Raw genomic sequence first — 20,574 nt, 5'->3', positions numbered from 1 at the left:
GACTGAAGTGCGACTGTGTTTGCAGGGAACAAACATTGGGAAAGAAAAAGGGTATTTTTGATTCAAGCGAGACTCGCATTCATCCGACGAAAATAAAATTTCTGGTTAACTTTATATATTCGTGACGAGTTAAGATAATACAAGTTTATTTAATTTTATTATTATTAACAAATACATTTCTTTTCAGCGCCCATCATTACAGGGGGCGTTGACGCCGCTATCACTCGCAATGCAATGCAGCTCTTGAAATGTGCAAGAAAGGCGCGCTCGTAAATTTCACCTGTGAAATACGCCCATCTCACATGTGCTTTTTTGCTTGTCGACGTTTGTCTGACTTTGGTGACGTGGGTAGCTTCATCGCTTCTTATCCTGTTCATTCAAAAGTAGTGAGTTACGACCGCCACATATTTGTTGTTTTCGTGCGACTGCGCTGGCCAACGGGCTTCGTGTCCGACAATATATAGGACCAGCACTCTACACCGAAAGCTTTTGACGGCCTCCAAGGCAAGTATAATCTGTGCGGGGCCGCGATTTCGACAACCATACGGCTGGCCTTTTCCTGCATCGCTTTCGGCGCTGAGAGCCCGAAACGCCCATCAAGTCGAATGGCGGGGCATTTGAATATACAGTTCTAAAGGCAGGCCAAAGAAACAACATTCGCGCCTTCGGAAACAAAATGTCGTCACATCTGTTTGAACGGATATGGCGTAACATTTTTTCTTCCATCGAAAGCGTTCCTTGCACATACAGATGGCGCTAAGCCCCATGAATCGCTGATAAACTGCCATGTTTTGAACGTATGGGCTCCTGTGGAAACTTCGCTACCAGGTATATTTTACCTTGCAGAATCCTTAGGACACCGAAGAAGCAGCGGAGGGATCAGAGATGGAGCCTTGGCGGTCCGTGGGCTGAGGAAGCCGATACTGAACCGGACTGGGGGCTGTTCACATAAAAAAAAATCAGCTGTCATTGTTATAGCTGTGTTGCCGCATAACGCTCGAGGATTCTTACGAGACCTAACGGTAAAATCAGCCAGTCTCACAGCTCCCGCTTTTCTTTTTTGTAGGTCAGAAAAGAAGCCCATCTTAAGTGCCTTTATTGTGGAGAATTTCCATCTATTACACCTTCAGCTTCGCCTCACAAAGAACCGGATTTGGATTACATTTCCGGCAAACATCTAGAAACACGGGGCTTAAAACGGACTTTCACAATTTAATGCGACTTGCAAGTCGCAAAAAAAGAAAAACAAAAGATCGTTGATGCGAAAACGCCGAGAAATAGTGGCCTTCGGGGGAAAACTGTAATATTCTTTGACTCCAGCCTATGAAATTGCTCTGAATCGCGAAACCCGTAGTGTCCCTTTAGGATAAACAGATCGATGGCAAGACATCTGTCAAGCGCAGGCGAATAACATCGGCCCTCCTTACCGTCGTCCAGTCTTGGACAGAAGTGACATTTCGAAGCTTGGCGCATGTTCACTGTATGTTTTGTTCAAAGTGTTCCTTAAGTTTTTTTTTTTTGCTTCTCCCTAGTACAAAAGGGAAGAACTGGCTCTCATCAATAACTACTTCTGGGTGTGCTCCTTCTCAAGAGATTGAAGTTTTGCTAAGGAGCGAAAAGGTAATTCGGTGTCATTCTTGTGCTTCACAAAAACATGAACGCGGCAAGCCTGGAATAAAACTACAGCATTTTATATTCCTTTATATGAATGGCGCATATAAAGTATTAATAATGTTGAATGCGTTGTTCGAGCAGGCGTAATTGTTCTCGCTTATAAGTATGATATGGAGAATTTCGTGCACTGTACAGTTGAAGCTGCTTACTTTGTTGTTTCCTTTGATCAGTGGGAGCAGAAAATTTTACTTTTACGCACCGAAATCACCCATCTTTTTCAGAGCACTAACTTATACGTGTACGTGTATGTTAGTGCTTTGAAGAACAATTTTCATTTCGGTGTTTAAAAGTGGGAGACGCAGTTCCTACACAAATATGAATCCAATTTATTCAAGGATGAAATGCAATCATGTTTGTGCACGAACTAGACGGCAACCAGTGAAGTTCAGCTTGCTATATTGCTACTGAGTAAATAAATGTAAGATGCCATAACTGGCCGGGTGGGAGTATTTGTCCGCTTAGTTGGTGCATTGTGGGGTCAAGGATCTGCCAGTCAAACATTGCAGTCGCAAGGAACACACTTACAAGGTTTGTACACTCTAATTGTTTTATTTAGCTGACAAATCTTTGTTGGACGTTCGAAAGCCACAGCACATAGGATTTGCAATAGTTAGAAGGAAAGAACAAAATAGAAAGAAGCAGCAAACCGGCAAGGACGTTAACCACACATACGTTCGGTTTGCTACTCTTTGCTGGAGAAGGGAGATGAAGGTGGGAAAGATAGATAAAGAACAGAAACGAGAGAGCTCTAACTGCAAGCACACTTGAGGGCGTGCTCCAAGTTCGAAAAAGCTCCCAAGGATCTGTCAACTACAGTTAAGGTAGCAACCACCACGTTGCTTTCTTTGGCGCACACGGCCACGGTCAAACGAGTTTCGCTTTTGATACCGTGCTTGAGACCAATCTTTTAACTTCTCTGCGGAGAGGGCGGCGCTGAACGTCGTAACAAGAGCAAAGGCACAGGAGGTGTTCAACAGTTTCTTTGGTCCCGCAAGAGTCGCACACAAGTCCGTCAAGATTTCTAATGCCGAACCACTAAACTTCTCTAAATGCCACTTCAATCCAGAGGAGGCATAGCGATGTCGCTTCGGAGCGAGAAATTCGTCGTGTCAGTTGCAGTTTAAAATAGAAGCATCTAGTTTATTCAGGTGACACTTTGAGGGACTAGGAGACGACCAGCCAGTGTGCGGCATAGTTCGAGACGGGAGAGGAAGTTTTCCTGTAATATTGCTTCTTGATAGTGGAATGGGAACAAAAATGTCAGAGAATGCGAGCGAACAAAATGATTAAATGAATTTCCGAAGCCTTATGTGCCACTATCACGATCTGCTTGTGAGGCAGGCCGCTGTAGGGGGAGTGTCTCATAAGCATTTCCGAGATATCTCATATCAGACGTGTACGAAGGTGCCGATCAAATTTGTCTCATTTTTTGTTTGTAAAAAAAGCCTCTAGATAGTTCACGTTTGGATTTGCACGCAATATAGTGATCACGTAAGTACGCAGTTTCGCTGTTAATCTAATCTGGAGCTTTCCCTAGCTCTCTCTCTCTCTCTTTCATTTTGCCCGTAAGGCTGTTTGGCCAATCCCATTGGGTGTGCAACGTCAAAGAACGCACAAATCTTATATCATGAACCGGTAAATTTAGCGAATAAGACTAGCCTCGCCATCAGAATATCTCTGCATGTCTACCGGGAAAGGGTCAATTTACTTTGGCATTGATTGATTGAAAACATCTTTATTTGCAGGATATTCGTAGAACTCGTGGGTGGGCCGCCTAGTCCGGTAGCCCACTGTTTACTGCTGCTGCGCTGGCCCTTCCCATCAGCCAGTGCTGACGGTCAGGATCATCGCTGAGAAGAATAGCCTCCCACTGCTCTTTTGAGGGATTTGGAGTGGGGTCAACTACGGGAATAAATTGGCAAGCCCACACCATGTGGTAGAGGTTAGCTACCTCTCCACAGTGTGGGCATTGCAGGGAGTATAGTGTAGGGTACCACTGGTGTAACTTAGCTGACATTGGGTATGTATTAGTTTGTAGTCTCCTAAGAGTGTTCTCTTCCAACTTATTGAGGGATTTATGTGGTGTTGGGTACTCCTTCCTGGCTGTTCTGTATGGTGCGAGATTGTCAGCATACACTGCTAAAGCAGTTAGGTCGCAGCACCCTTCACGGTCATCAGGGGGAGACGCCCGGTATAGAAGAGCTCGGGCATGCCTGTGAGCGGCTTCGTTTCCTCCTGGTAGTTCCAGGTGACCGGGAAACCAGATGACTGAGGTTTGGCTGGGTGGATGCTTAGTCAGCAATGACAACCCTGACCTGTGAATTAATCGATTATTGAAGTTGCGACAGGCGTTCTGCGAGTCAGTGAGCACATCGGCGTTGGGGTTAGATGCTATAGCTAATGCAATAGCTGCTTCCTCTGCGTGAGTGGGGTTGGATATTTTCATCGAGGCGCATTCACCATCGATCCTGAAGTCGTTGAGGCCACAACAGTCATCACTCCATTCTTTGGCCTTGCGGCGTCCACATAGAGGGTGTTAGGTTGCTCGACCCATTTCTTCTTCAGGGCCTCCCCTCTTGCTTTTCTCCTTTCGATGTTATATGAGGGATACATGTTCCGCGGAATGGGGTACACGTTGATGCGTCTCCTGACATCACGTGGTACCTCTTCCCTTTGGTCTATCGTATAGGGCAGATTAATGTGGATCTTTTTGAGCAGATCTCTACCTGCTTTTGTGAGTGCGAGCCTATTGAGTTGTGAGAGGCATCGTGCTTCCCACATCTCTTTGAGGGTATTATGTAGTCCTAGAGCCATGAGCTTTGCCGTTGGCGTGGAGTTTGGTAGCCCCATTGCCGTCTTGTAGGCCTTCCGGATCAGTGTCTCCAACTTTTCAATTTCCGGCTTGGAGAGGTCAAGGAACGCCGTCCCGTACATTATCCGAGAAATCACGAAAGCCTGCACTAAGCGGATGGCATCCCTTTCCTTCATGCCATGGTGCTTATTTCTGATACGATGCATCATCCGGAGGATTTGCTCGGTGGATGTTGTAAGCTTCTTCATAGTGGTGGTGTTCTGTCACCCCTGCGGGATATGCAGCCCTAGGATCTTGATCTCCGTGGGTTTCGGTACTGAGCGGTTTTCTATATAGACCGTGATGTTCTGCGCCAGGGGTGTCCTCGGGTTCTTCAGGATGAGCAACTCGGACTTTTCCGGCGCACACTGGAGGCCTCTTTCCCTGGCGTACTGGTCCACCGTGTCCGGTGCTGCTTGAAGACGCTCCTCGATCTCGGCGTCACTCCCCGAGTTGCACCAGACAGTGATATCATCCGCATACAATGTGTTTTTGATACCCGGGATTTCAGAGAGAAGGCCTGGGAGATCTTTCATTGTCAAATTGAACAAAAGGGGTGACAGTACCGCCCCTTGCGGAGTTCCTCTCGGGCCTAGAGTGATGGAATCTGCTTTTATTCCACCAAAGTTTATAGTGGCTTGTCTTGCTGATAAGAAGTTTTTGACATAGTTGTAGGTTCTGGCGCCACATTTGGTGTCGGCGAGGCTTTGAAGAATATTTTTATGCAGAACGTTATCAAACGCTCCTTTCAAATCAAGTGCCAGGATGGCCCTTGTCTGTGACTTGTGAGGTGTCTCAAGGAGATCCTTGTACAGGTGCAACAGGGCGTCCTGGGTCGATAGGTGAGGACGAAAGCCGAATTGAGTGTTAGGTATGAGGTTGTTCTCTTCTAAGTATCTACTGAGTCTCGTGTTGATGACCCTCTCTATGAGCTTCCCAAACACGAGGTCAGCGATATCGGTCTTAGAATATCCAGTTTAAGGGTTTTGTTCGGCGTCGGAATGAACCGGACCTCGGCCGTCTTCCAGGATATTGGTAGCGTTCCTGTACCCCAATGCTGCTCGTTGAAGCATTCCACCAGCGAGGTGATGGTGTCATGGCTGAGGTTAAATAAGAGCTCTGCTGTTATTTTATCGGGACCTGGAGCTGCATTTTTTCTCATGGCCGCAATTTCTGCTTTGATCTCTTCTTTCGTGAGTGGGATGTCCAGCTTCGCATTCGGCAGCCCAGAATACTCCGGTTGTTGCATGACTGGGTCCGCGCACAGATACCTGGTCTTGAGCTTTTCCATCAACTCTGTGTCCGTACCCGGGATGGTGTGTACAATCTTCGTGAGCCTGTCTTTAGTGGCCGACTTGCTGCTGCTGGGGTCGATTAGGACACGCTGGAGCTTCCAAGTCTTCGATACACCTAGCTTCCCCTGAATACCATCGCAGAGCGTATTCCAGTTCTGTCTGGCCAAGGATATGTTGTAGGATTCTGCCTTTTTGTTTATCTCTTCTATTTTTTTCCTGAGTTTGCGGCCGTTGTCTTTGCCATCTCTTCGTCAATGAGTGTCTTGCTTCCCATAAATGTAGAAGGTGCGGATCCACTGCTGGGCAATCTTCTGTCGTGCAGACCTCTTTCGTAAAGGCTTTCAAAGATTGCACCTCACCCTTAACCCATTCCTCTAGATTTGTAATAGGGTTTGCAGTAGATGCCCGGGCCTGTCTCCACCTTTCCGAGTTCGTAATTCTTGCGATACCTATTTTGCGTTTGCACGCGTTTGTGCTTATCTCCAGAGAGAGGATGAAGTGATCGCTTCCCAGGTGCTGTTCGGTATTCTTCCAAATCGAACTATTTATGTTCTTGGTGAACGTCAGGTCGCGACACGTATCTCTACTAACACTGTTTCCCAGCCTCGTAGGGTAAGTGGGATCGGTGAGGATCGATAGCCCTTCTTGCGTCACTACTTCTTCCAGTTTTCTGCCTTTTGGTGTCGTCGCCGAGTAGCCCCATGAAGGGTGCGGTGCGTTGAAGTCGCCCCCAGTCACGCAGGGGGCATGGCCCGCTAAGCTCAGAAATTTCTTTATGAGAGAACCCACTCTTGCGTGCCTGTCTTTGGTAGGGCTGTAAACATTCAATACATGCGTGCTTGTCGCTCCTCTTTGGAGAGGAGCTTTGACAATTCTTTTGACAATTACTTTGACGATTCTCGTGTAATCGATACTGTTCAACTTTTTTTTTATTTCAGTAAATTCTACTTACATTTACCCACTCAAGTAGTTTGCCTTATTCGCGGACTCAGTGTCTCTCGCTCAAATCTTCCTAGGACGGTGTGCTTATTGTCAATAAAGCTGCAGTAAAGATATGAACGTATGGCCTCAAAGATAGCAGAGGCGTTTTATACCAAAATGTTTGTGTTTTTGAGAGCGAACGTTCTGAACTATATATCAGCTGATTTGATGTTCTTATACGTCTTTCAGCAATGGTTTGTAAGGGATTCCTTTCTCGTTTATTTTCTTGATATAGTTGTGGTTGTTGTTAAAACTGGAGATATTGCATCGCTTTGTTTACCCCTTTATTCAATTTGTATCGAAGGAATATTCCGAAGCAGGCTTTGTGGGATGTACATTACGGAAAATGATGTCGTCCAGTCATGCATGATGGCGCTCAGCCTTAATTATCCTGCGCAGTAAAACAATTCTTCAGTCTGACTGGTTATCCTGCTCGTTATGCGCTGCTTTCATAGAGAATACGAAATATAATGAAAGCCGTATGAATTTTAATAAGGTCAGCAAGTATTAGCATAACATCAATAAAAATCAAAAGCAAGCTATAGTTCCCCAAGCGACGAAATTAAAAAAGAAATTCCTCTCTAGTTTTGCGTGACCTCGAACCCACACCAATGACAGGCGCAGCTGGCAGACGTACCCACAAACTGCTGAGTTGTCGCTAAATTATTCAATGCGATCTTATTGCGGTAGCGTGAAAATTGCGCTATCCAAACTCAGCAGACACGTTTTAAAGCAGGGAGCACAGTTTCGTAATATTTATGTACGCGGTGCTGCAAGGGGTTAGAATGCTGCGAAATGGAAATTGCGAATGATTGCACGAAGGAGGGAAATTCGGAGACGACGTAGACGTTGCAGCTTCAATGACCAAAAACAAATTAAAGGTGGTGAGAACAAAACAAGGTCTGGGATTGTATTTCTCAACTAGGAGAATACAGCGACTTGTATATAAATAGACAGTTTTAGTTCAGCGTTTGCAACCGAACGTAAAAGCATTACGTGCGTAAATAAATAGCGTCGTCCTCACTGCGCATGCTCGGAACGTTATTGGGTTTCGGCAGTTCACGCGCGCCATGATAACCTACGTTATTTGGCGAGTTTAAAGTTCGTAATATTTACGGACGCTAAGAAATAGCGTTTTCCAACAAGGGGGGAGGGAGGCGGCACCCATGGCTCTCGCTTCAGCGTGAATTCTCGTGATGGCTACACTCTCACTCGCGTTGATCGCCAGTAATTGTAATGAGCTTTCGCTTTCTCTAAACTCACCTGAAAGGTTAGTTATGAGGGCATAGCACGACCATTTTCTGAGGTCATTCGGAGATTCTTGCACCTGTAGGCCTAACGCGACGCGTCCGCATAGCAACAGCAGGATGGTTGCTAATGGACCATCTTGGCTTGGATACGTTTGGCACGAGGCACCATACGGCGCCCTGTTTTATAACGTTTTCTTTACGTTTGGGTTTCCGTAAGGTAAACTAAAAGACTTGAAAGGACACGCACCGTAACGTACCGCAAAGGTGCTTAGGTTTAACGTATGTAAGGCAACAAACGCTATTCTAAAACTGTCTATTATGTCCTAATAACTTTCGCGCAGGCGACGCTCAGTATTTGTTTGCTTTCTCACACCCTCCCCCTGTGAATGGCTTTCTGATCTCCCTTTCAGGCGTAATCTGAAGAGTGTAACTGACGCTGGTGGTAATGATGACAATGATGATTATGTTCACAATAATATTAGCATCACTTCTCAAACTGTCTAATGAAAGTACTCACCCATTTCGTTATTTAATTGTTGTGTATACTCAGCCTTATTATTTGAAAGAGATTTTTGCACTAAAGTGAATTATTTAAACGATATTGCCGCACAGCGCTTCATTGTGTGGCTTCCTTTTGTTTGTGCCAGAAGTATTCCAGCGATCTCTTACTAGCCTCCACAGCAAATTCACTCCTGTTTCCGTGATTTTCCTTGAGAAAACAAGACATCGAACACTGTGACTCTATGCGGCCATTCTTATCCCTTGATGGTTACTGCGACATTTCCACACTGCATGCTCAATCGCTACTGCATCATTTGCACGCGCAATACACTAATTGTTCGCATCGAAATATTTTCTCCAAATTCATGTTTTCAGACATAGGAATCTGGCTTTAATTCGAACAACAGGTCGCTTTCCATGAACTTTCGCGTAAGATTTACTTTCTAATTTTATTACTGGCCCATCGATACAGTTTTATAGCTGAAAATTGTACCAAACTAGTATACTGCCTTTGAATTTCTCACTTTCAATTTAAGCTTTCATGCAGCGTTGACAAAACACGGACACAAGAAGGGTCATGGGACACAGTTCAAATAATTTTTTTTTTCGAGGAAAAAAAGCGTACTTATATACCTGCAAAAATGGAGGGATTGCTATTTACACTCTAATTAATTATATAACGAATAGATTACACAGCTTCCTATGAAACTTTCATAGCCGTTGGTTGAAGTGCATTCAAATGAATAAAATATGACTTTATATTTTATGTCTCATGGAAGAACGAAAGTTTCTATGCACAATTTGAAGCTTAATTACGTCGGCGTTGTGACCTGTAGGGAGTTAAATTGTTCATCCAGAACTTCGGGACATTTCGTGACGTGATCCATAGAATAAACTTTGAAAGTAACATTCACTGGTTGTCATTTCACGTCGATATATTTTGTGAGCTAAACGAGCATGCTAGCATATAAATCATGTTAAGGTTCGAACAGGTAAAGCTGCAGGTAATTTCGTGCCCATAATCATTTGCAGTCATGTAAATTTTCGTCATTTTAAACGCGCTTGCAGGTCTTACACCTGGGGCGGTAAAATGATCCTTTGTAAGCAGTACGTTTAGTGTCGATTTTTACAGCGAGGCTGTGTATGGCTAGGCCCTGAAAAAAATTGCGTGCTTCCATCGAGCCGTGTAGATCGAGAATTTCTCCCTATACGTGAGCCTATCCCGAAAATAGTGCAGAGGCCCGATAACGTAAAACTATTCGAATCTGTTTTTATTCCAAGCTCCTGACGTCAAATTTACGTAACCACTAACGCAAGCACCGGGCGGACCCCCGCAGCGTTGTTTGAAAAACCCAATAGATGAGGTCCTCGTTTATAAGAGGACGCTTGTTTTACTTTCAAAGCGAATAGCATTGTCTACATTGAGCAGTTTTTCTTATTGGCTGACATGAGGCGAGGAGCACGCTCAAGTGGAGAGGGTTACGATTAGGCCGAGCCAGCACAGCGAAAGCAGATAACCGGATGAGAAGGGTGGTGCTGGCGTCTGCAATTGGTCCGATACCCCTTGCTTAGCTTGCGGTGGCTGATAGAAAATCGCGGCAGCGTGCAACGGAAGGTTAAGAATGCCGCGAAAACGGATCCCCAGCAAAGAGTTGGCAGAGTGATGTCGTATTCGTGCCGAAAGCGGTCGATAACGTTTTACTGCCACGCAAAAATGTTTATTATACGCAAATAAACCATGTTCACCGGCAGGTGCGAGTAGTGAGTGCCTGAGCGATCGGCGGGCAGCCCTCTTCTATTCCTTTTGGAACGGGGCACTGCCCCGCTATCCAGAAAAAAAAAAGAGTTTTGTTCGGCATATGAATGCACCTTTAACGTGTACGCGTCACTTGGACGCGGTGAGTTTTAACCGTTTTGTGACTTCGCTCGACAGATAGGCGAAGTGAGCGCAGCCCAAGAACGGTTGACCAATAGCAGAGGGCTAATGAAGAAAAATGCATTGAATCAGAAATAATTATGTTTCTTTCGTTTGATATAATCACGCATAATCAGTGTCGACATATGATATCAAATGGCACGTTTTCGCCGTTTTCGTGACGTCGCGCGACAGACAGGCGAAGTGGGGGTGGTCCAAAAATGTTTTGACCAATCGTGGAGGGCTGATTGCAGAATTGTAATAGAGAAGTTTGGAATAGCTTTACGTTATAGCGCCCCAGTACCGGGCCGACCCGCGCCAGAGGTGAAGCAGGCTTTAAGCACTCCGCCAACTTGGAAAAATAAGTTTAATATCTTAGCTCCAAGTACAGCCCGTATCAGATATTAAGCTGATCAGATCAGATACTACTCGTTGTACAGCTTCAGCCATGTCTACGCTCTCACCGCCCCTCTTTCCTTGCGCTCTCCCGTGGTGGCGGTCCCGTAAGCGTGCTGCCTGCATGGACCGCGAGGCAGAAAGAAATACTCACCGTCCATGTGGCCCCGATCCCGCAAATATGGAACATTTCACCGGAGCAACGGCCAGCTTTCAGAGGGGTTTCTGGGGGAAACAATTTTGTGTGCCCTGTGTTGTGTGCGGCCGCTTGTGGTTTTCGAGTGATGTGACAACCATCACTGCACTGCGGGACATCGACCGACGCACGATCGCCTTGGCCATGGCAAAGCAGTCTGTGCTCTCTGAGTGCGGTGTGGGGCGTGCCTGTTCCACGTGCCGAGATTTGTTAGTAAAAGGTGTCGGGCCGCATTTTGCAACATGCATGTATACCCCCCCGGTGCCTCATCATCTTCCGAGGCTCAGCATCGTGGAAGAGCGACTGGTCGCGCCTCGCCTTCCATTTATGCGCACACGGCGTTCGACGCACGGCAGTGGACAGTTTCCCATTAAGGGGCCCGCATACTCAGCTTCGCCGGTCATCCTCCTGCACAGAGTGGAAGGGCACTGAATTTTTTTCTCTTAATTTTTCTTGTGCACTAACATTTTTATGATGTTTATAGTATGGTGACAGGTGGCAAAAGGTACCTACTTGAGCGCTTCTGAATATAGTTCATTTCTTGATGTTCTTGGAAAGTACTTCCGTAGAATATTATTAATGTTTGGAAGCCTACTGAAATAGGTTATTATCGAGGGTAGCGACTGCTTGTAGTCCTCTTTAGACTACTGCAGCCACTGCCATCCTGATTTGTTCTCGCCTCAGGAGGCCTGATTTAGGAGAATTAGCGCATAATTGCGTTCCGCTAGTACTATATACTTTGATCAAACTATACCTTGATTTTAAGAAGCGACTGCCGTCGTCATTACTTCTGCAGTTTGCCTGTTTGACAAAGAGCCCTCATTTGCAGGGTTGCCGTTGATGACTAGCGTAATCTCATTATTGCTGATCGTTCGTAAATATTCTGAAAACGAGTTGTTTTCAGTCTTCCGCGTATTATGCACATGGTCTTTTCGAGGAAGTTAACTTGAAGAAGCACAGTAGTCAATGACAAAGCTAGCGCTACTTGGCAGTAGTTGAAATTATAATTTTTTTAATTGGTTGCGCGTTACGCATCATTACAAATTATTCGTTATGTCACGCTTTCTTTACGCATTACGCATCGTGCGTATTGATACCGTGTCCCCATATAATGAGCTTGTCAGCTATACAGCGGAGATGTATGTGTAAGGTTTTACCGGAAAATATGTTAACAGGTCTGAGTTGTGGCTAGTGGTTGCACGCTCTTTTTGTTTAACCTTGTCCGAACTGCGCTTTCATATTATTGCAAGTATTCTTCGTAGATGACACGATCTGGTGCTGCTTTCTTTTCTAGTTTGCAAAACTATTTTTAGTGCATAAAATATTTCTTAGTTTGTTCTCTTCAGCCAGGCGCCATTATTTCACGCTGTTTCGCAGTTGAAGGTTAGTGCTTATTGTTTAAACTCACGGAATCTGCCCCATGCGGCCCAGCCCCCCAGAATTGTTATTCGGATTTATAGTACAGCATTGTTTCCTCGGAAGGTGGTGAGCATTTTGCGTCTTAAAGTTGATGGGAATTTGTACTGGTAGGTTACAATATTTCATTGCGTGGATAACGATGATTAGTGAACTGGAGAAACAGGTGAAGGGGCACATCATTGCTGAGATCGTTGTTCGAGTATCGCAGGCATTGAAAGTGCTCGTGTACCGCCTCCGCTTCATCATCTAGAGTGGCTTTCATGATCAGACAAGACGGATAGGTACTAAGCTAAGAGTAAATCAGGTAAAAATGCTTCGTGCATACTTGATTGTGTCAGTTATGTCAAACGGACTATGAACTGCAGCGTGTGTTCGTGCTATTACATCGTCTTTATTACGGGATCATACACTCAACTCCTGCAACCTGCTGCAGTATTTCATATTTGCTAATAAAAATCACAACATTTGCTTCTCGACAGAGAAAGATTACCGACTGCGAAGATTTGCTAAAAATGAGCTGCTTCGGTTTCCCACTTCTTTGTGCTCCAGTTCTTCAATGTACAGTTGTTGACTTCATCACTTCCGTGTTGCTCAACGATCCTCGCTCAATACACGGTCTGGTCCCATTCTGTTGCGTTCGCGTTTTCCTCCACACTCTGCTGCCTTTGATGGCGACTTGTTCACTTGTCTGTAGCTGACTTGTTCAAACTTGGTTTGCCGATTTCCTCACTTCTTGCCTCTTGTTCTTCCAATCTATTCGGGCGACTACACAGTTAAAATTAAATTCAACGGTCTCATGTGCCATAGTCACCATGTGATTTTGAGGCACGCAGTATTCGCAGTATTGGAGGACTCTGGATCATTTTGGCCGCCTGGTGTTCTTTAAAGTGTGCCAAAACCAAAGTATACCCCGGCATTTTCGCATTTCGCGCACATCGAAATTCGGCTGCAGCGGCCGGGATTCGATCCCGCGACCTTGAGCTCTGACGCGCAACGCCATCGACACTGGGCTATCGAGACGGCTCGCCGACATAGTGGCACATAGTTATGCTGGGATATTGACCAAGCATGATCACATACCCAGTAACACATGCCTTTTCACGCCTATCGAGTGACCCATCGCAAGTAGCCTATTCTGGCAGAAACCCAGTGTCACATGCCCAGAGGCCCAACCTTTATAATAAGCAAGACGACAGCATCCTGCAGCCAACACTGGCACAAAGGGAGGGGAAAGCTTCGCTTTAATAGTTCTCTTTGTGCACAATGCGACAAATGGAACAGAGGTTTCATTATATTGGAGATTTTTTTACTGTGGAGCATGATCAACGCGCCGACAAGGTGTGTTCAACGTGTAACAATTTAGTCGCGTCGTAGGCCGGTAACGACTGCGCCGACTCGATACTCGCGGCCAACGCGAAGCTCGATTGATATCAACATGTCGCTTTCTCGTTAGCACGCCCAAGTCCTGCTGTGCAGGCACAACAACACGGCGTTTATCCACATCGTTACAGCATGGACCTACTTAGCGAAGCAGCAGGCAGCAGGCAATAAGTGAGGCACCTTTTAGCAGGTTCGGTGGTCGGTGGGACTGATACGCCGTGCCGCAGAGTCACGGGGAGAAACGAACGGCATTGCCTGCGTCTGCCCGGTTAATGGTTATGGCAGCGTTTCGCTTCTTCTGCCGATAACACGGCTTTAGCTTGGTGGATGCCGGGTCGCTGTGAGTAAAAATAAAAGTTCTGCACAGTACACGATACCTATGATCGAAGCAGCGCTAGCCATAGATGACGCGCGCGTCATCGACATCATAGAAAGGGCTCCCGCTGCAGCCGCCATTGCTGTGTCTGGTATTTTACTGAGCGGTGCAATAATAGCGGCCAATTTAAAAAAAAAGGACGCCTCGGGTACGCGCAGCGTGTAAAGCAATATCCCTCTTGGGTGAAGACGGCAGTAATGCGTCACACTGATGCAGTGGCGATGATGATATGTGCAATGGTGCCACTTGAAAGGCTCTTCATCGACAGGGTTAAGGATACTTTCTCGAAGTCCTAGACTTGAGAAAAATACCAGGGCTACGCACTTTTGTTCACATATTTCGGAGAACGCTGCATTTACATGAGCGTAATATACGTCAATAAAGTACAAGTGGAAAATCAATGTTGACACTTGGGCGGGTTTCTGTAACTTCAACATTGGAACAGGGCGCACAGACACGGACAAGAGAGCGAAAAACCGACCGAACATGCACTGGACTCGAAAATCTGAAGTTTACTGTCGAGACAAATATATATATATATATATATATATATATATATATATATATATATATATATATATATATAGTGTACACTCAAGCTACGTGGGCACGGAACGAAAGCGAAGAAAAAATGAAATAAATAAGCAAGAAAGTCGCAGTTTCACCCAAAAGGCGAAGCATTGAAAGTTATAGCAAAGTATTAGACAACTACATACAGTCAGGTTGGTAGTTTTTATCGGCTATATACAGTGCATTAAACATTCGGTTACAAATTGAAATAACAAGCATGATACCACACACGCACAAGGAAGCGTGAACAGATCTCGGATGTGACAAGGATAAGGATAGACAGCGCCGGCATGGGGAATTCAAAGCTTCCTTTTCGCATCGACACGTGTCCGACCCTTACTTTGCTGTCTGACACTTAATTTATTACGCATTACTAGTAACACACAGAATATTGTACTGAATTCTAATCATGAAAAGTCGCCTGCACATTGAACGTATTGCTCGTTTTAGGCCTGGTAATATTTTTGTAAAAGCGCCTTCAAACATAAGGGAGTCGTGTTAGGGAGCAAAGTTATACTGATTCCACAGTTTGTTTAACATCGCACCTGTTCCATCAGACTCGTTTGCCACAAAAAAGCTTGTTCTACTCAGCCAACCTAAATGCGCTCGAAGCGCGAGTGAAACGAAGGTGCGGCGAACGAGAAGCCGTTGAATAAACAAGGAACCTATATTAGAAAAACATTGGACGCGTTAACAGAACGTCTCTCGCGCTTCCCTGCGCGCAGCCGGCGAGTTGAGGCGCAGTTGCGCATGCGCGAAGTGCTTAACCGGGAGCCCGCAAACCTGCCTGAACTTCTGTGCCTCTGCTGTGTAGCGACAAGCGAGGGATCGAGCGACAATCAGCCCTGCATTCACTATACCTTGCAGACTAAAAAGTTTTGAAAATTTCATCGTTTTTAAAAACTGAAAATTTTGGCTTTTGCGTGCCAAAACCACGATCTGATTATGAGGCATGCTGTAGTGGGGGACTCCTGATTAATTTTGACCATCTGCGTATCTTTAACGTCACGGCGCACAAGCGTTTTTGCATTTCGCCCCAATCCGATTGCGGCCGCCGCCGCCAGAATTTGATTGCGCTCCTTTGTACTTAGCAGTGCCATGCCATATATCCACTAAGCCACCACGGCGGGTCAGACGAAAAGCTGTAAAAGGACACTTGTTTCATATTTATGCCCAACTCAAAGGCCCCAGGTATATGGCATCAGATGAGGGCCAGCGACTATCCTTCTTGTCTTATTTTTCAACCTAAAGGAATTTGAGCAGGGCAAATTGTCGGTGGGAAGGAAATTCTTGTCACGGACAGTCTTCAATAAGAAAGTGTGGAAATTGTTAGCAGTTAGTGCAGACACAGGGCAAACAACTGCTTCGAGGTTTACACAAAATTATCTGCAGAAGCACTGAAATTTTTTGAACTTGTTCAAGGCGCAGTAAAAGCGTGGCCTATACGTTCCATGTCAGTGGTACGTGATTTCGCTTTGAACTTCAGAAAGACTGGCGTATTGTAATTAAAATTAGAATAAATAAAACTAGCATTAGTACAAAAACTGTATTATATACAGAAACCGGACGGGCTAGTTAATTTATTATAATTTGCACTATAATAAATCTGATTTATTCATTTGATATATAAATAGTAAAATAATTATATCATTATAGGGTGGCACGTGCCCCTATTCCAAAACTAGCTGTTCATTTCTTGCAGAGTACAGGAATTCTGTTGAATTTTGGCGTTTACGTGCCAAAACCACGATTTGATTACGAAGCACGCCGTTCTGGCGAACTCCATATTTATGTTGACCACCAGGAGATCTTTCAAGTGCCCCCATTGTATGGGACACGGGCGTTTTTTGAATTTCGCCCCATCGAAACGCAGTCGCTGTGGCCGGGATTTGATGCCGCTACCTCGTGTTTAGCAGCCCAACACCATAGCCCCCAAGTCACCGCGCCGGATGAGTATTGGATGGTCGTGCCGACTACAGGAAGAGTCTGCGAATTGTAGTTGGGCTCCACGGTCTTTATACTGCATGTTTATGCGAAGAAATTTACTAAATTTTAAGAATCAGATGTGGCAGATAGCACAATTCTAATCCCTCGGTTGAACTGCTCGAAGAGGCGGGCATTATTGGCACCAGAAATCGTAATGTATAACTGATTAATTAACACAAATAACTAATTAACTTTTGAACCATTACCTTACAGTTGATAATGCAATTTGTGAATTGTAGCAAAGGTGTCTGCAAGGCGGATTCACTCAGAAGAAGTTCTCAGGATGACCCCAGTTTCAAAGTATTTCCCGAATTTTGAGACGAAATATATTGGCTGTCCAGTTACTTTTGCGTTCAAAGGTGCTTCAGTGCCCTTCAATGCGGCGGTTGGTTAAAAATGTAAGTGAAGTGCATGTGTACCGCAAGTTTGACGGCGCATGTCTCAAAAAGTGCGTCATTTACATGGTTATTTCCATGTGAATGCGCATTGCAGTCTCACGGGTTACGATTTCTAAATTGCAATATGTGCCTTAGTAGGAACATGTAGCTCGGGCCCAACTCCAATGCCACCTATTCAAATACACTTAAAACGCAGAAACTGCATTCCGAGATAAACCTCGGGCGTATTTTAATGATATTTGCTGTACTTGAGAAAACACTTCTAGTGACTGTCTGAAATGGAATATTGATTTAGGGTCCCAATTTTCTAACTAAAATTGTCGAAAATTGGTAAATGTAAAAAATGTAGATAACGAGGAAGTTTAATATTTTGTAACTGTGCACCCGAAATAAATATCGCAGTTCTGTAAACTGCATCCGTTACAGCATCCAAAGTGAAGAAACTTGATATAATAATTGATCTCTTACCGGAGTATGTTACAGTGTTTGCAAGAGGCTTCCAAAAGTCGTACTTACATCAGTGATGTATATAAAATCCACGCATAATATTTCTATTTTTTCCAATCTAGAAGTATTGTTTGGTGCGGCTTAACGAATAGCGATATAGCTATTCATTGCTGCGTTATTGGGTTGCAAAGGTGATGGTATTGTTTTTCAAAAATTTGCGATTTCAAAATATTTAATGAAGTATCGACAGCCTAAATAAAGAATCGCTTAAGCAGTCACTAAATCCTAAACTGCTCTTTTACATGCAATAAGTTTCATCAAATTTGGTGCCGTGCTTGCCGAGAAAAACGATTTCTCCTTTCCCATGTATTCAGAAGAAGCCCGGAGCTAAAGCTTTTACTGAAGGCAATTAGGTAAACACATAACTAGGAAATTTTTTGTTAATTAGTCAAAATATTCGCATAAAAACCTGGTACATTTTCAAGAAGCGAAATGCACAGCATTAAATTCACTCGGGAGAAACGAAGTGTGTAATCCTACAGTATAACTTCCACCATTAGGACAGACCTCGAGCGTCAATGTGACTCAACATTGTTCGCCAGTCTATCTCGGCTCCTCGGCGCCAAACACAGCAAGATTTCCTCTTACCGCCGGTTGTCCAAAGGGATCATCGAACGCTTTCATCGCCAACTGAAGGCTTCACTCATGGCTTCGACTTTTCCTACATCATGGATCGAGTGCCTTCCTTTCGTTATGCTTGGCATCTCCACAGCTCTACGCAGTGACTCTTCCTCCAGCGCCACCGAGCTTACTAAATTTGGCATCATTCTTCGAGTCCCTGGCGAATTCTTCGACGACTCGCCCACCGTAACTGCTGACGCTTCCGACTACGCCTACCGTCTACTCAGTGCTATGCGTAGTGTCGTACCCGACAATGACTTTCTTCTCGGCGTGTATACGTGAACCCTGGCCTTCAGAACTGCACGCACGTGTTTGTGTGTCACGACGCTGTGCGTCCTTCCTGACGGCCCCCGTATGCTGGTCCCTTTAAGGTACTCTAGCGTTAACCTAAATGCTTTCTGTTGCTCATCAATAGCAGGGAAGATATGGTCGCTGTCGACCGTCTGAAGCCTGCCTACTTTGAATCTGACGCTTTAGCCACTTGTGCTGTCACGTTCCCTCCAGACCGGGCCAGTCCTACTAGCTGCGTGCGTTTCTCACCACCACGATCCGCTCTTGGCCGTTCCTCCCGTTCTCACGGCTTCCTTCGCTAGAAGGGGGGGGGGGGGGCTGTAGCGCTACGACATGCCTCAGTGGTCCGACACAAAAAGACGATGAGGACACGCCCAGCACGCTGACAGTGCGCGAGCAGTAGTTTCGACGGTTCCAGAATCGAAAGCCAGCGGCGCTTGGTCCCACTCCCGCCTGATTGAGCGGGCCGTGTTACAATGTTATTTATGGACACCAGGCACCTCGCGTCTGTCTGGTTTTTCCCTCACCCATAGCTTAGTATTCATTATCTGGGAAGCGTCAAAAAAGTATTATTTTAGACAGTAAGGTGAACGTACTTGCATGAGTCGACAGATTATATTTCACAGGTACAGATAACATAGTCCGGGGAATGGTAACATTTTGTTCTATAAAAATATAATATGGCGTCTTGCCACAAGTTGCACCAGGTGGTGACCTTGCTCTATTGGTAGTCTGAGTTTATTTCATACTATAAATGTGCAGTTAGGCGAACACGGTGTCCTGCATTCAGGGAACAATCCTGTTCAAGATCCCAGGACAAATCAAGCAGGCGGCCGCTAGTAGACACACGTTACAGGAGATATTACTGGGTATTGACATTTAATATAGAAAAGAAAGACAAAAAGATAGAGTGCCTATAAAGGAAATTGTTAAGCGCCAAAACAATCATAATATCATGAGGGACACCGTAGTGGGGGCCTCTGGTTAATTTTGACCACGTGGGGTTTTTTACCCTGCACCCAATGAACGTTCATCATCATCATTAGCCTATTTTTACTTCCGCTGTTGGACGAAAGCCTCTGCCAGCGATCTCCACTTACCCCTGAATTGTGCTTATTCCAAGTTGTGCATGCAAATTTTGTCATTTAATCAGGCCTCCTAACCTTGTGCCTTATCGACTGCGCTTCCCTTAAAGGGCCCTAAACCAGCTCCGATATTTTTTGAGCATTTCAAGTAAACATATGCATCGAGTTCAATATGACGTCATGATCAACGATGCCAAACGCGGCAGCGCTACGCGCCACGAGTGCGCCTAAATATAAAAAAAAGCAATGTCGTGCTATTTTCTGGGTCTTTCCGGTATCCCCAGCGTTCTTCGTGACGTAACCAGGGTGCATCTGTTGACGTCACCAGGAGCAGACGTCCTCGATTGGTCGAACAAGAACCTACGACTTCCAGTTAGTCTGCTAGCAGGTACGCGTGTTCCCAGCTCTTCCTCCTTGTGTTGCTCGCTTGTGCGCTCTTACGAATCGGTAACTACGGCCTGCAAGGCAATTGCAAAATCGCTCGAGTTCCAACACAGTCGTGCTTAGCGGTCTGATTAGCAGCGCCAGCAGAGTCCGAAAGTGTTTTGCGATGACTAGAAGACATCCGTGCGCGGTGCTTGGCTGCAAAAGCGCCGAGTGGAAAAACGAAACGACGCGACACCGGCTGTCTCGTGATGGTGCCTTGCGCAATGCCTGGCGCGCAACATACGAGCGCGCAACACAGGGTTCATAACCGCATGGTTCGCAGGAGCACAGGTATCCGGGAAGCGCGGAATCGCGGTAACCGGAAGTTAACAGTGTTTTGAAAGCGCGTTGGCGGTGACGTATGTCACGTGACATTCGGAAGAGCTCTCGGCGAGGAGGAGAGATCAGCCGACCAACGGAGCATAGCAAAAGAAAGAGCGAAACGAGCGAGGGCCG

General features: G+C 45.5%; 1 protein-coding gene and 1 pseudogene across 1 annotated transcript in view; one reads left to right on the top strand and one right to left on the bottom strand.

Moving 5' to 3' along the window:
* Nucleotides 1-20,574, top strand: part of LOC142566752 (tachykinin-like peptides receptor 86C) — a 423,363-nt gene that overhangs the window by 70,878 nt on the left and 331,911 nt on the right. The gene's annotated exons all lie outside the window — the stretch shown is intronic.
* LOC142566921 (U2 spliceosomal RNA) lies at nucleotides 10,750-10,917 on the bottom strand (annotated as a pseudogene).

Source organism: Dermacentor variabilis, unplaced genomic scaffold (assembly GCF_050947875.1).
Source record: "Dermacentor variabilis isolate Ectoservices unplaced genomic scaffold, ASM5094787v1 scaffold_13, whole genome shotgun sequence".
In the NCBI taxonomy this organism is placed as follows: domain Eukaryota; kingdom Metazoa; phylum Arthropoda; class Arachnida; order Ixodida; family Ixodidae; genus Dermacentor; species Dermacentor variabilis.
The sequence above is the reverse complement of the archived record's forward strand: the minus strand, read 5'-3'. Positions and strand labels throughout refer to the sequence as shown.